This window comes from Podarcis tiliguerta (assembly GCF_965153285.1).
Source record: "Podarcis tiliguerta genome assembly, chromosome: 4".
NCBI classification, from domain to species: Eukaryota; Metazoa; Chordata; class Lepidosauria; order Squamata; family Lacertidae; genus Podarcis; species Podarcis tiliguerta.
In genome coordinates, this window is record NC_139537.1 from 75,216,649 (window position 1) to 75,230,135 (window position 13,487).

Below are 13,487 nucleotides of genomic sequence, written 5' to 3' on the forward strand. Positions count from 1 at the left end.
ACAACACAGGGAGGGACACAGGGTTTCTTCATCCCTCCTTGATTGGTCTCACCTTTGACAACAACACTTCTTCCTAGGAGTGCTATGCACTGGGAAGCCCTGTACAGAGCATCTTGCCTGGTTACAGGAACAGGTTAATTGTTCCGCCGCCCCCAGATTTCTTCTATTCCTCCCTTGGTAAGTTTGTTCTAAGGTAGAAGCTAGTTTCTTATTCTATCAGGTGAACTGACCAAAGGTGTTTATGGACAAAGCTCGATGTGCCAAAACATGTCACGGAAAGAAGGAGGAAAAACAGTATCATGAGGTAAATTCTCCACTAGGGAGCAGATGACGGCCAAAAATTTCTAAGCTGAGTGATCATCAGATTCCAGACACACAAGGTATACTCATCATACGTGTGGATCATGATTTCGGTGTCTATAACAGAAACATAGTTGTTGTTGTTTGCTTGTTGATTTTTAAAAAATATAGACATCACATTTCTTTCTTTCTCTCTCTCTCCCCCCCCCTCCCAGTTTTGGCAAAAATATTTTGAGCCTTAAGATGCTTGCCAAGATTCTCACAGTTCTGTGTTGTTTTATCACAAGGTAAGCATCAAAAAGGGATTGTAATGTACATGTGTAGTGTAAAAAATGGAGCCAGCAAAACACAGGGGGCCAATTTTCCTTATTCCATTCTTTGTGTTGAAACTTTCGGCATCTTTCCTGCCTCAAATGAGCTGTCAGTCTAATCCAGTATCCTGCTTTCAGTGCAAGTCAGGTGATTCTGAAGAAGACCTTCATCAGAAGCAGATGTGGTAAAATAACCATAAAATGAGAAGAAGTGTTTATCAGTGCAGAAGAGGCTTTTCAGAATTAACCTTTTCCTCCCCCCATCCCAAACAAATGCCTGTATTTTTCATGTGTGGTGACAATGGAATTGTTTCTCCTATGTCAATGTGGAATTTGAGGACTTTTACCTTCATCACTTAATTCCTTTGGGTGTCCTAATCTCTTCTCTGTTCTAACTTAGAGTTGAAGGTCACACCCACAACCTATGTTTAAAGAACATTTACAGCAAATAGCTCCCTCCAAAGAATCCTGAAAACTGTAGCTTAGAATAATAATAATAATTTATTATTTATACCCTGCCCATCTGGCCAGGTTTCCCAGCCACTCTGAGTGGATCCCAACAGAATCAATGATAGTAATAATAAAAAATAAAACATCAGACATTAAAAACTTCCCTAAACAGGGCTGCCTTCAGATTTGGCTAAGCCAGGTGAGGGTGGTTGACAGGTCTCAAGCCCTCAGTGAGTTAGAGACTTCCCTACATGTGAAGACAGGCTCTGACAGATTGAGTGGATGAGATCAATAGTGGGTCCAACAGTCAAGAAGGCAGTTTCTGCCCATCCTGTAGAAGGAAGTGAGGGGCAGATGGGGGTTGTCAGCCTGGGAAGGTAGCCCATCTAGGAGAAGGAAAACTTGGAACCCAAATCTCTGCTGCCTGTGGGATAGCTTCAGGAGAAGAAAAGGCTAAGGAGTAAACTCTACACAAATCCGGAGCAGAGTCCCTAAGATGGTTGGATGGTGCCTTGCACACCTCCTCCCAGCAAGTCCTGCAGCCAAGCTGGTGCCAAGCGTCTTGCTCTGCTTTCTTTTGGACCACATCCACGAAGTCAAGAGGGGAGGGTCTTGTCATCTGGGCAGCCCAGGACCTCCATACACACTGCCCAGGCTTTTGCCCCAAAGAGGTCACTTCGGTGCCGCTACAGCAGACTTCACCCATGGAGGTATACTCCATTGTTGCTCGAGACAGACGGATGTCAACAACAACTAGGGATCGCGCCTGGGACCTTACGTGTGCAAAGCAGGAACCTTACCACTGAGCTACAACTCTTCCTTCTACTGAAGAATGCATTAGCCGATAATAACAGTGGCGTAGCGTGGGTTGTCAGCACCCGGGGCAAGGCAAGTAATTTGCACCCCCTAACCCGGGGCAAGGCAAGTAATTTGCGCCCCCCCGCTGCACTGTCCCTCCCCCAGATAGTCCCTCGCTCTCTCTCTGCACCGCACCACACGCCTGGCACCCTCCCCTCCACAGTGGGCCGCGACCCGGCGGCTCGGATCGGATTCGCACAGCCAGCACTGCAGTGAGAGAGAGTGAGTGAGCCAGGTAGGGGCAGAGAGCTGCGAGTGCGAGTGCGCCCCCCCCCCAGATGTTGCGCCCGGTGCGGCCGGCCCCCCCTGCACCCCCCCCGCTACACCACTGGATAATAATACATTCTTCGCTAGTCAAGACATTTTGAGACATTTGCTTATCTAAAACCATCTCTAAATTGCTCAATATTTAAAGTTTAAAATCAATATTATAAAATGTAGTTCTTTCTTTCTCTCTTTTTCCTATAGCGCCCTCCCTTATTCCTGGCCCTTTTCGTTCTCTTTTCATCCTCCACCAGGAAATTCACTTTAAATGTGCCCTATCTGCAAAATTATCACCAGATACGTATCCATACCTTGTGATTGCACTCATGGCTCCCTTCCCATGTAACAATATTTTGCTTTGTTTCCAGTATGTTCTGGTGCCTTATTTTCCATTCAGATCAAAAGTGCAATATGAACAAAAGGGTTCATTCAGCTGTTCTGAGGCTGCACTGGCAGATTTTTGGAAAACCTGAGCTAGTTGCACATCAGGGGTGCACTGGGGAGGGGTCACTCGACCTGAACTCTCTGCATAGCACACATCGGATGCCTGCCTTCTACCCCAGTGTTAAGGTGAAGGTAAAGGGACCTTTACCATTAGGCCCAGTCGTGACCGACTCTCGGGTTGCGCGCTCATCTCGCTCTATAGGCTGAGGGAGCCGGCGTTTGTCTGCAGACAGCTTCCGGGTCATGTGCCAGCATGACTAAGCCACTTCCGGCAAACCAGAGTAGCGCATGGAAACGCCGCTTACCTTCCCACCGGAGTGGTACCTATTTATCTACTTGCACTTTGACGTGCTTTCGAACTGTTAGGTTGGCAGGAGCAGGGACTGAACAATGGGAGCTCACCCCGTTGTGGGGATTCGAACCGCCGACCTTCTGATCGGCAAGTCCTAGGCTCTGTGGTTTAACCCAGTGTTAGACCACAGCTTTTGGCTTCTTACTGGCATATAATCCTACTGTACCTAGAATATTTGTTTATTGCGGCTAGGATTGGGAGTTATTTGCTGATCTCTATTTTTTTGTTTGTTCCGTTGGCCTTTGTTGTATTTTATTATTTCTGCTCTTAGCAATCTTGAAGTGCATGAGGAAAGGTGGAATGAAGCGAATCAGCCTAAGCCTGCTGCACTGGAAATTGGTGCAATTATGGCATATGCATTTAAATTGTCAGGAAGCAGCACCGGTCCTGGGTGGTCCTGCATCGCATTATGAGTCCTCTTTTAAATTTCACACAGGGTGGTTTATCTTGTTGTAATGCCAATTGCTGACGCGTCTCATGAAAGGAACCTTTTTTTTTCCACGCTGCTTCTGGGATGTGTTTCGTATTGAAGCCGTACCCAGAGACCTTGATGAAGGGTGGGTGGTAATGGCGTACAGACTCAGAAGGCTATGCAGAGTACTACAAAGGACACAACATTTGAAACGTTCAACAATACAGAATGGGAGTGGGAAAGAAAAGAATGTGTATATAGCAGAGCTTGTATCTGTCTGGAAATTCCCCTTCCCTGTCAAAGCTTGATAGGGGGTTGGCTGAGGCTAAAGTGTTCCTTGAAGCCACCGGGAAAACACTGGAAGAGCTGGAGAGGATCAGATAAGGGCAACCAAAGTGATCAAGGGACTGGAGCAGCTTTCCTATGAAGAAAGGTTACAGCCTTTCGGGCTTTTTAGTTTAGAATAAACATCAGATTTTGCATGTCATGGAGAAAGCTGATAGGGAGAGGTTTTTCCACCCTCTTTCATAATACAAGAACTGCGGCGACCTAACCAACGTTGGAAGGCTTTAGACAGGCAAAATAAAGTACCATATTTTTCGCTCTATAAGACGCACCAGACGCACCAGACGCACCTAGTTTTTGGAGGAGGAAAGCAAGAAAAAAAATATTCTGAATCTCGGAAGCCAGAACAGCAAGAGATATTACTGTGCAGTGAAAGCAGCAATCCCTCTTGCTGTTCTGGCTTCTGGGATAGCTGTGCAGCCTGCATTCAGTCCATAAGACGCACACACATTTCCCCTTACTTTTTAGGAGAGAAAAAGTGAGTCTTATAGAGCAAAAAATACGGTACTTCTTCACACCATGCATGGTTACGGAATTTGCATTAAGAGAGGATTAGGAAAACGAATGGAGGACAAGACTCTCGCTCCACCAATTGTGGCTGCGTGCCTCTGAGCGCTCCTTGCTAAGAATCACAAGTGGGCAGAGTGCTGTTGAGTTCAGGTCCTGCTTGCTGGCTTTCCATAGGAATCGAACAAAATGGCAGTCTAGATGGACTACTGCTCCAGTCCAGAAGAACTCTCCTTATGTTCTTAGGAGGGCTGACAGGCAGTTTTCTGTAGGTTGGTTTTGGCTCAAGGTGGGGGAAGTCCCCATTCGCTAATCATTGTTTGTAGGAACAGGATAGGGCCAAGCTGTGTCATCTGCATATGGGTGGCAATATGAGAATTGAGCCTTTTCTGCAGTGGCTCCCCGCTTGTGGAATGCTCTCCCTCGCAAGGCTTGCCTGATACTTTCATTACATATCTTTAGGCACCAGGCAAAAATATGCTGATTAAACAATCTATGGTCTTTAAATCTGGTGTGTGGTGTGGAGGTTATTGTTTTGTTTGTTATTATGGTATGCATTTTTGTGTTTTTATAGTGTAAACTGCCCTGTGATCTTTGGATGAAAGACAGTATAGAAATTTAATTAACAATTTTGCTTGCAAAAAATGTGTATGCTAGGCAAAATTGCATAAAAGAATGTGTAAAGGTAAAGGTAAAGGGACCCCTGACCATTAGGTCCAGTCGTGACCGACTCTGGGGGTTGCAGCGCTCATCTCGCTTTATTGGCCGAGGGAGCCGGCATACAGCTACCGGGTCATGTGGCCAGCATGACTAAGCCGCTTCTGGCGAACCAGAGCAGCGCACAGAAACGCCGTTTACCTTCCCGCCCGAGCGGTACCTATTTATCTACTTGCACTTTGAGGTGCTTTCAAACTGCTAGGTTGGCAGGAGCAGGGACCGAGCAATGGGAGCTCACCCTGTCGCGGGGATTCGAACCGCTGACCTTCTGATCGGCAAGTCCTAGGCTCTGTGGTTTAACCCACAGCGCCACCCACATCCCTAGAAGAATGTGTACATCAGGATAAATGTGCACCAGAATGCTCACCCAACTTTCTCAAATGGATGCAGAAATATGGCAAATGAGTAACTGAAACTGACGCATTTGTCCATCTCTAATGACAGGTGCCTGGACCTCTGAAAATCTGCAGTCAGAGAAGATGCTGAGGACAAGTGCGACTCGCTCCTTCATGCCCTGACCACAGTAAGTGCACAGAAGCTATTTTCTCCTTGTTATGGTTGTGGGAGCAGCAGGGTTTGCAGCAGAAGCAGAAGCAGGAAGAAGGAGTCTTAGGAAGGACTGTAGCATTTGCTCCCATTCCTGTGCCAGCTCACAGGCCTGAGCAGGATCGCTAGGAATCTGAAGCCACACAGGCTGCAGGCAGAATTCATACAAGCCGTGAGCTTTGCAAGTGCTTGGCTGTGCTGAGAACGGTCACGTGCTCCTCCCAATTGCACAAGTCAGGCAATACCCTCTCCGCGAATGCAAGCTGCCTGTTGAACAGGTTGTAAATCAGCGCTGGCAAGCATTGGAAGAACAGACCAGGAGGAGAAAATCAACCATACACGTGGTAAACAAAAAACGTGGAGAGCAGACACACACCCGGGTGCTCATGTGCCATTAATAGCAGTAATAGTCATAACACTGGGCTCTTGAATGCCATCATTATGGATATAACCCTTAAGATCTAGTCCAAGGTCTGCTTCATTAATTCCTTCCAGATCCCCAGAACCTAATTCTTCCCAGATACGGCGAGTTGGGTCACAGATGGAACCACGTCCACCAAATCAGATTCTGCATTTGAAGCTATACAGAGCTGCATACATACTATAACTTTTAAACACATTTCCCCCCTCAGAATTATTATTCCCAGCAGCCCTTAACAACCCCCCCAGAATTCCCAGAAGCCCCTTCGCCATGCTGCCATCCGCCAAGGGAAAGCTCCAAGAACTTTGGATGATCGATCCAAAAAAGCTCTTGAAATATGGCATCTCTAGCTTTAAAGGTTTGCTGTGGATGGTGTCTTGCTGGCTAATATAAACTGAAATCTCCCATGTCCTTTGAATCCTGCCTCTCTCGGCCCCCACCCATTGCCTTTAAGCGACACCTCAGTGTCACATAATACAGTCTCCAGCACTGAAGAAACACAACCACACTAAACAATGTTTGCAGGCTGAGTTGTGATAACCACATCTGCTAGTCAAGAAATAGAGGATAATTTGATAGCAAAAAAACATCCCTAAGTAGAGTTGATGTATTGGCACCAGGATCAATAGATTTTAAATTAGCTACAAAGCTGGAGGGAGTAATGGAGCATTCAAGGTTTATTCTTCTTAATATTACGTTCTGGGGGGGGGGGGGTACCCCCTCCCAAGCCCCGGAGGAACTGTAGGAAGGTTTGATGTTCATCTGGAGGGTTGTCAAGATTGCAATAGCAATTTAATAGGCTGCCAACATGGGTGGTTGTTGCTTGAAGGCATTCCAGTGCGGTGATTTTCATATTATTATTTTTTTTTGGTCTGCAAACTAAAGATGTATGTCAATCAAATTTTGTGTAGAATAATTAAATAAAAAGTGGGAAACATAATGTCAGTACAACACATGTATAAGTTTTTAAAACCCAACACAGCTCTTTTTGCTAAATATTAAAACGCTTTACGTGTTGCAACTGGTGGGATGTATTTACCGTAACGTAAATGGTAAGAATCCGGCTCATTAGCGAGAAGGGTGTGTCTCTTAAACCTGAACATTAGTGAGGAGGAGTAAGACCACTGCTGCAAAAGAGACAGCAGCCTCTTCTTCTGGTTTTCCTGGATCTGCCATGCCTTTAGTGTGCAAGGAAGCACAGTAGCCACCGAGCCCAGCTGGATCCTGCCATTCTCCTCTAATATATGGGGCAGGGAGCCGAAACCACTCCCATCCACAATGATCCATTCAAAACATGCTGTCTTTCTATAGAAGTTTTCTTTCTTTCTCCCAGTGGAAGGTTGTATTTGGGGGGAAGTAAATAGCATTGGGTTTCAAACAGTGGCCCTTCCCAACCCTACCAGGAGACGGCAGCGATTGAACCAAGGATGTTTGGCACGCAAAGCAGATGCGCTGTCATTGAGTTGCAGCCCTTCCTCACCAAACTGTGAGCAGTGCTTACTAAAGACATCTAAAGCAAGGGGCGAGAATCTGCCTGCCCACTCTCCCTATTTCATGTACAGTTGGTTCAACACTGACAACAGGACACTGTTGGGTTGGCTTGGGCAGGGGAGCAGGACAACCTAGCCCAAAATTTTGCTGCCTCTCCTCAAATACTAGCACTTGCTACATGAGGCAAGTGCTAGTATTTTGATTACCAGCCTTGACTAGATAAGGGGAAGACTGGCTTATGCTGTACTTTAAATCTGCCACAAAGCTGACGCTTCATTCAGATTTGGCAGCCGACATTCTGCACACAGGCCTGTGGCCATTACAGCTAGTTTGGCCGTCAGGGTTTGAAATGGGATATACTGGGGCAACATCCAGAAACACACACTAAAAACTGCAGATGTGGGAGGAATCCATCAAACCTGAATTCCAAAGTGGACTGGTTTGCCCCAGCCACTCGGTGCAGCTTCCAACATACATAAAAACATAATAAAATATCAAACTTTTTTTTAAAAAAAAACCCTTCTATATAAAGGGTTGCCTTCAGATGGCTTGGGGGTTGGATAACTCCATACCCTCCAACTTTTCTCCAATGAAAATAAGGACGTCCTACCGTACTATTCAAATTTTCTCTGTTGAAAACAGAGGTTTTTAAAATTTATTTAATCATTTTTTCAACACAAACAGCAACCACAAAAAACACATACAACAAAAACCACAATAACTCTATTAACACAATTATAACAATTCAGATTTGAGTACTGATATACCTATAACTACACCTTTTTAACAATATTTCCCCATCTCTCCTCCCCCTACTTCCCACAACTTTGCGCCTTGTCGCTTAAGTATTCCTTCCAGATTTCTTCATATTTATCCATTCTTAATTTGCGCCGATATGCAGTTCGTTCGTACGTAACTAGTCTGTCCATATTGTCAATCCATGTGCTCAATGGGATCTTTTTGCGGCTCTGTTGAAAACAGAGTTGTCCTAAGGAAAAGCAGGACAGAAACCGGGACGGCCTCATAGAATCATAGAGTTGGAAGAGACCACAAGGGCCATCGAGTCCAACCCCCTGCCAAGCAGGAAACACCATCAGAGCACTCCTGACATATGGTTGTCAAGCCTCTGCTTAAAGACCTCCAAAGAAGGAGACTCCACCACACTCCTTGGCAGCAAATTCCACTGCCGAACAGCTCTTACTGTCAGGAAGTTCTTCCTAATGTTTAGGTGGAATCTTCTTTCTTGTAGTTTGGATCCATTGCTCCGTGTCCGCTTCTCTGGAGCAGCAGAAAACAACCTTTCTCCCTCCTCTATGTGACATCCTTTTATATATTTGAACATGGCTATCATATCACCCCTTAACCTCCTCTTCTTCAGGCTAAACATGCCCAGCTCCCTTAGCCGTTCCTCATAAGGCATCGTTTCCAGGCCTTTGACCATTTTGGTTGCCCTCCTCTGGACACGTTCCAGTTTGTCAGTGTCCTTCTTGAACTGTGGTGCCCAGAACTGGACACAGTACTCCAGGTGAGGTCTGACCAGAGCAGAATACAGTGGCACTATTACTTCCCTTGATCTAGATGCTATACACCTATTGATGCCTCTGTAAACCCAGGAGTGTTCCTGGAAAATAGAGACACTTTGAGGGTCTGGCATCTACTAAAAGCCTACCCCAGCAGGGGCCCCACTGACAAGAATCTCCTAAACCTGCTCCTTCTCTATAGCATTGCAACCTGCTCGCTTGCACACCCACCTCTGGTTTTGGCCCAAAGAACAGGGGGAGCGGTAGGTGCCACTGACTTCTTGCTCATTGGCTCTCTGCTTGGCAAGCAAGCAAGTGCTAGCAATGAGAAGAGGAGCAGTAGCTGGTGACAATGACAGTGAAGAGGTTGCCCCACTGAGGGAGTGTGGTGTCCATGGGCTCTCCAAAGCCTAGAGACGGTAATAGACTTTGTATTCCCCTTTCCTTTCTTTCCACTACACTGTTAACTTGAAGCCCAAACTGCAGTGTTTGAGCTGGAAGAGCTTTTTGGTCTGGGTGACTTACTACATATGTAATGTTTATTTCATTCTGAATGCAAATCGTTTTTAAATAGCAGGTGCCACTGACAAACAGAGTGTCTGATAGCGAAAGTCCAGAAGGCCTTGGAAACCAGGGAAGAAAAGCGTTTATTTCATTTCTGTCGCTAATCATTTTTAAATAGCATATCCCACTGGCAAACACCAGGCAAACTTGCATTGCGGCACAAACCAATTTATCCAAATGACTTGAACATTCAAATAATGGAGGGGGGAAGCTGTGAAAATACATGCCATGACAATCCATTATAGACAGAGTTAGCCCTGACAACCTGAAATTTTGGAAAATAAAGTAGTGATGGATTTCAGTAGCAGCAGTCAATATATTTAATGTATCTTCTTTGTGTTTAGGCAAAAGCTTGAGGATCTGAAGTAGTAGGGGTCTGTAAAATAAGCTTATACGTTAATTTTGAAGCTGTCTTTTCCCACCCTTGGGTTAGTGGAGCCAGTGTGGTGTAGTGGTTAAGAGCAGTAGTCTCGAAATCTGGGGAACCGGGTTCGCGTCTCCGCTCCTCCGCATGCAGCTGCTGGGTGACCTTGGGCCAGTCACACTTCTTTGAAGTCTCTCAGCCCCACTCACCTCACAGAGTGTTTGTTGTGGGGGAGGAAGGGAAAGGAGAATGTTAGCCGCTTTGAGACTTCTTAAAGGGAGTGAAAGGCGGGATATCAAATCCAAACTCTTCTTAAGGAAGCTTCTATTTCTGCGTGCTTGGACACTGAACTAAGTTAGTCACAGCAGCAGATGGTATTTGATTGATCATAGAAGTGACTGAGATGTTCAAAAGTTATAAATAACCATGTGATGTCCTCTCATGAAGAAACCATCCTGAAAATTCGAGTTCAAGCATGAATCAAACAAGGAATAAATCTGAGTCTTTTCTGTCAGACCTGATATCCGGTTCTACTGGTTCATGAGGAAAAGTGTTATCAGTACTTTCTCCACTCAAGAATCTCAGAGAATACAAAACTATCTGTGGATTTTGAGGACGTCTGTGTGAAGCCGAGTGACATCATTTTGCCATGGCTATGAGTTGGCAAACATTTCAGATACTGTTTACAGAAGAATAGACGCTAAGAAACCTGCAGGAATTATTGGGATTCAAAGTTAATCCTTTTATTAATGTCTTAATTTCAAAAGTAAGGATTACTGCTATTGAAACTCAAGATATAAATGTGTTGTCAGAAACTTCTTTAAAGCCATCCGGCTGTCTAATTTCTATGAAGAGACAGAAGGGTATTAATTGATTCAAAGTTCTTTCAGAATAATATTTCAGGAATTTTTGGAGGATGTTGCCAAGACACCTAGTGAAGTATGAAGTAAACTTGTAAATCTAAGTAACATTTAAGAGGGCCTATACCAGCAATTTCCAGAGAGGTAGGCTTGCTTGCTTGCTTGTCTGTTGTAGTAAAAAGTACAAAGAATATTCTGGCTATATTTCCTTCTGTGTGTTTGTGCAAGCATGTGAACAGAGAAGTGGGGTGCCAATTTTGGCAACACTCACTTTTGATACGTTCACACCCTCTGCAGGCATGTGCCCCACAGAGGCTGGGTCGACAGTGAACTCCTTGGTCCGCAAAATGTTAGGCACCCCCCAGTTAAAACATACATTTCAGTTCTGTTAAAAAGCCAGAACAAATATAACAACAACCCAGCGGCCAATAAGCATTTTCAAAACCAGGACACGCACAATTTTTCCAGCTCAGGTCATAATTACCTGCTAGAGGCCATGTAAAATGATGGGTCATTGAGACTCTCTTAAAAATATTGAAGCTGGAGCCTGCCTGAGCTCACGCAGAATTAAAATTCCACAACTGTGACGTTAAGCGTCAAAATGACACTGTTTTGGGTGCCTGTTGGCCTAATAGCCATTGCAGGTGAGCACTCCGGCAGAGCCTTCAAGCTACAGCTTAAGGTACAACAGGTCGATGCCAATCTAGGCCCCCTCAAAACTGCTTAGGACTACTGAAGTTCTAGCACTAAATATTATTTGTGTTAAACCATTTAATTAGGTCACTTTCTTGCTGTGTAAACAGTGAGGGGTTTACTGGCATTCATTTATTTTCAATCTTCTTGAGTTTGAAGAAATAATGATAAACCTAGGTTGGTTGGTTTGTTGGTTCCCTCATGCATATGTATCTTAGTGGTGGTTTAAATGAGAGAAAAATCTGCCACAACACAGCCACGGGCAGGACTTTTGCATCAGCTCAGCTGCGATGTTTTCCACTGGATCCAGTTCAAGCATTCAGCCAGGAGCTATCAAGCGTCGAGCAAACGTAAGCTTAAGAAATCATGATGGGCATGCATAAGAAAACCAGCCTCAAATTACCCAGTCAAAAAACTCCAGGTAGTGCCAACGGCCATCTGCCCATGACTCATGTGTCTACCTGTACAGCAACGCTTCCCAGAGTTTTGATACCTGGGGCAAAGTTCCCCCCACCCATCCACCCACCAGAATAAAATTGGAGAGGTAACATGCAGAAAGATACATATATAGTCTCTCAAACAACTCCCAGAACAAAGAACAGGCAGCTGCCTTGCAGCTGCCAGATAGAACAGTTAATATAGGAATTGCGGATATCCTCCCCTCCCCTTTGCTTAGTCACTTAGGAGTCAAGGGACAGTGGATTTTAGATCATTGTGATGCTTCCAAACAGGCTACCTTTGAAGAAGTCCTTGCCACCTGTCTTGGAGGAATTAGGGCTGAGTGGGACCTCTCCATACCAAGGACCACGGAGTACTTGATACATGTGCACTTCTTTCCAACATGCTTCAGTGTGTCTGATATAGGATTTAGAAGAAGAGTTTGGATTTGATATCCCACTTTATCACTACCTGAAGGAGTCTCAAAGCGGCTAACATTCTCCTTTCCCTTCCTCCCCCACAACAAACACTCTGTGAGGTGAGTGGGGCTGAGAGACTTCAAATAAGCGTGACTAGCCCAAGGTCACCCAGCAGCTGCATGTGGAGGAGCGGGGAATCAAACCTGGTTCACCACATTACAAGTCTACCGCTCTTGACCACTACACCACGCTGGCTCTCTAGAAACACTACTGTGGCACAACAGGCCTTGAGGCTCTTGAGCTTTAAGAAAACAGAAGTGAGTCATACAGAAGTGTGTAGATGGTAGCATTTTAGCTACGTAAGCAATGGTCCTCAGCCTCCAAAATATAGGAAACGGTTTGCATTTCTGTGTTTAAACGTGCAAAACTTTCGCAAAACCGTTAGGCGATTTTTTTTTGCACATTTCTAGGAACCAAACAGAACTTGTTGCCTAGTTGTAACTGGCAAAATGCAAATCGAAAATATTAAGGTTCTTTCAAAGAGCCGAGGCAGCTGCTTACTGACGGTGGCTTCATGCAGATGCTCACATCTGGACCAGGGATACGGCTTTCAATAGACACGATTCGTTTAATCAAAAACATTGTGTGCCTTGAGTTAACAACTATAAAACGGCCCCATTATAACAATTTGCAAGATAAGTGCATTATACGCCCCTCGGCGAGAAGGGTTCCAACAACAGCAACGTATATAGCCTCGTTGAGAAAAATGCATTTAATCTGTGCCTCATGAGCCATTAAAAACAAATTGCTAGCACTTTCCAGGCCCAGTCCACAGTTTGAAGTAGAGGTCAGTATCCATAAATCCTGAAGGATGTGAAGACTGGAAAGCAATAGGTGCAGGACACTATCCCGTTTCCACATCCTTCAGGAATCACACCATGGATATGGAGTGGAGCCATGCCTTCAGGGACTGGGGATGCTGCTGACGCCTCCTGATTGCCCTCAGTCGAGATTAAACAGGTTTTTTTAAGAGTTCAGTGTGAGCCTGGACTTCCACTGTGGTTGTCCCTTTCCTGATGCTTAGCTGGAGTAGGCAATAGCACTTGGCGGAGGATTCCCATCAACCTGGAACATGCCCCAAAGGGCCTCTCGTTGGCTGCGAATGATGTCCATGCTTGCCAGGGGTCGTGGTGCATATGGACAGGCCCCAC

At 45.3% G+C, this 13,487-nt stretch overlaps 1 protein-coding gene across 4 annotated transcripts in view; it reads right to left on the reverse strand.

The window, feature by feature from the left end:
- EDAR (ectodysplasin A receptor) overlaps positions 1–13,487 on the reverse strand; it is a 234,985-nt gene that overhangs the window by 25,533 nt on the left and 195,965 nt on the right. The window lies entirely within an intron of this gene.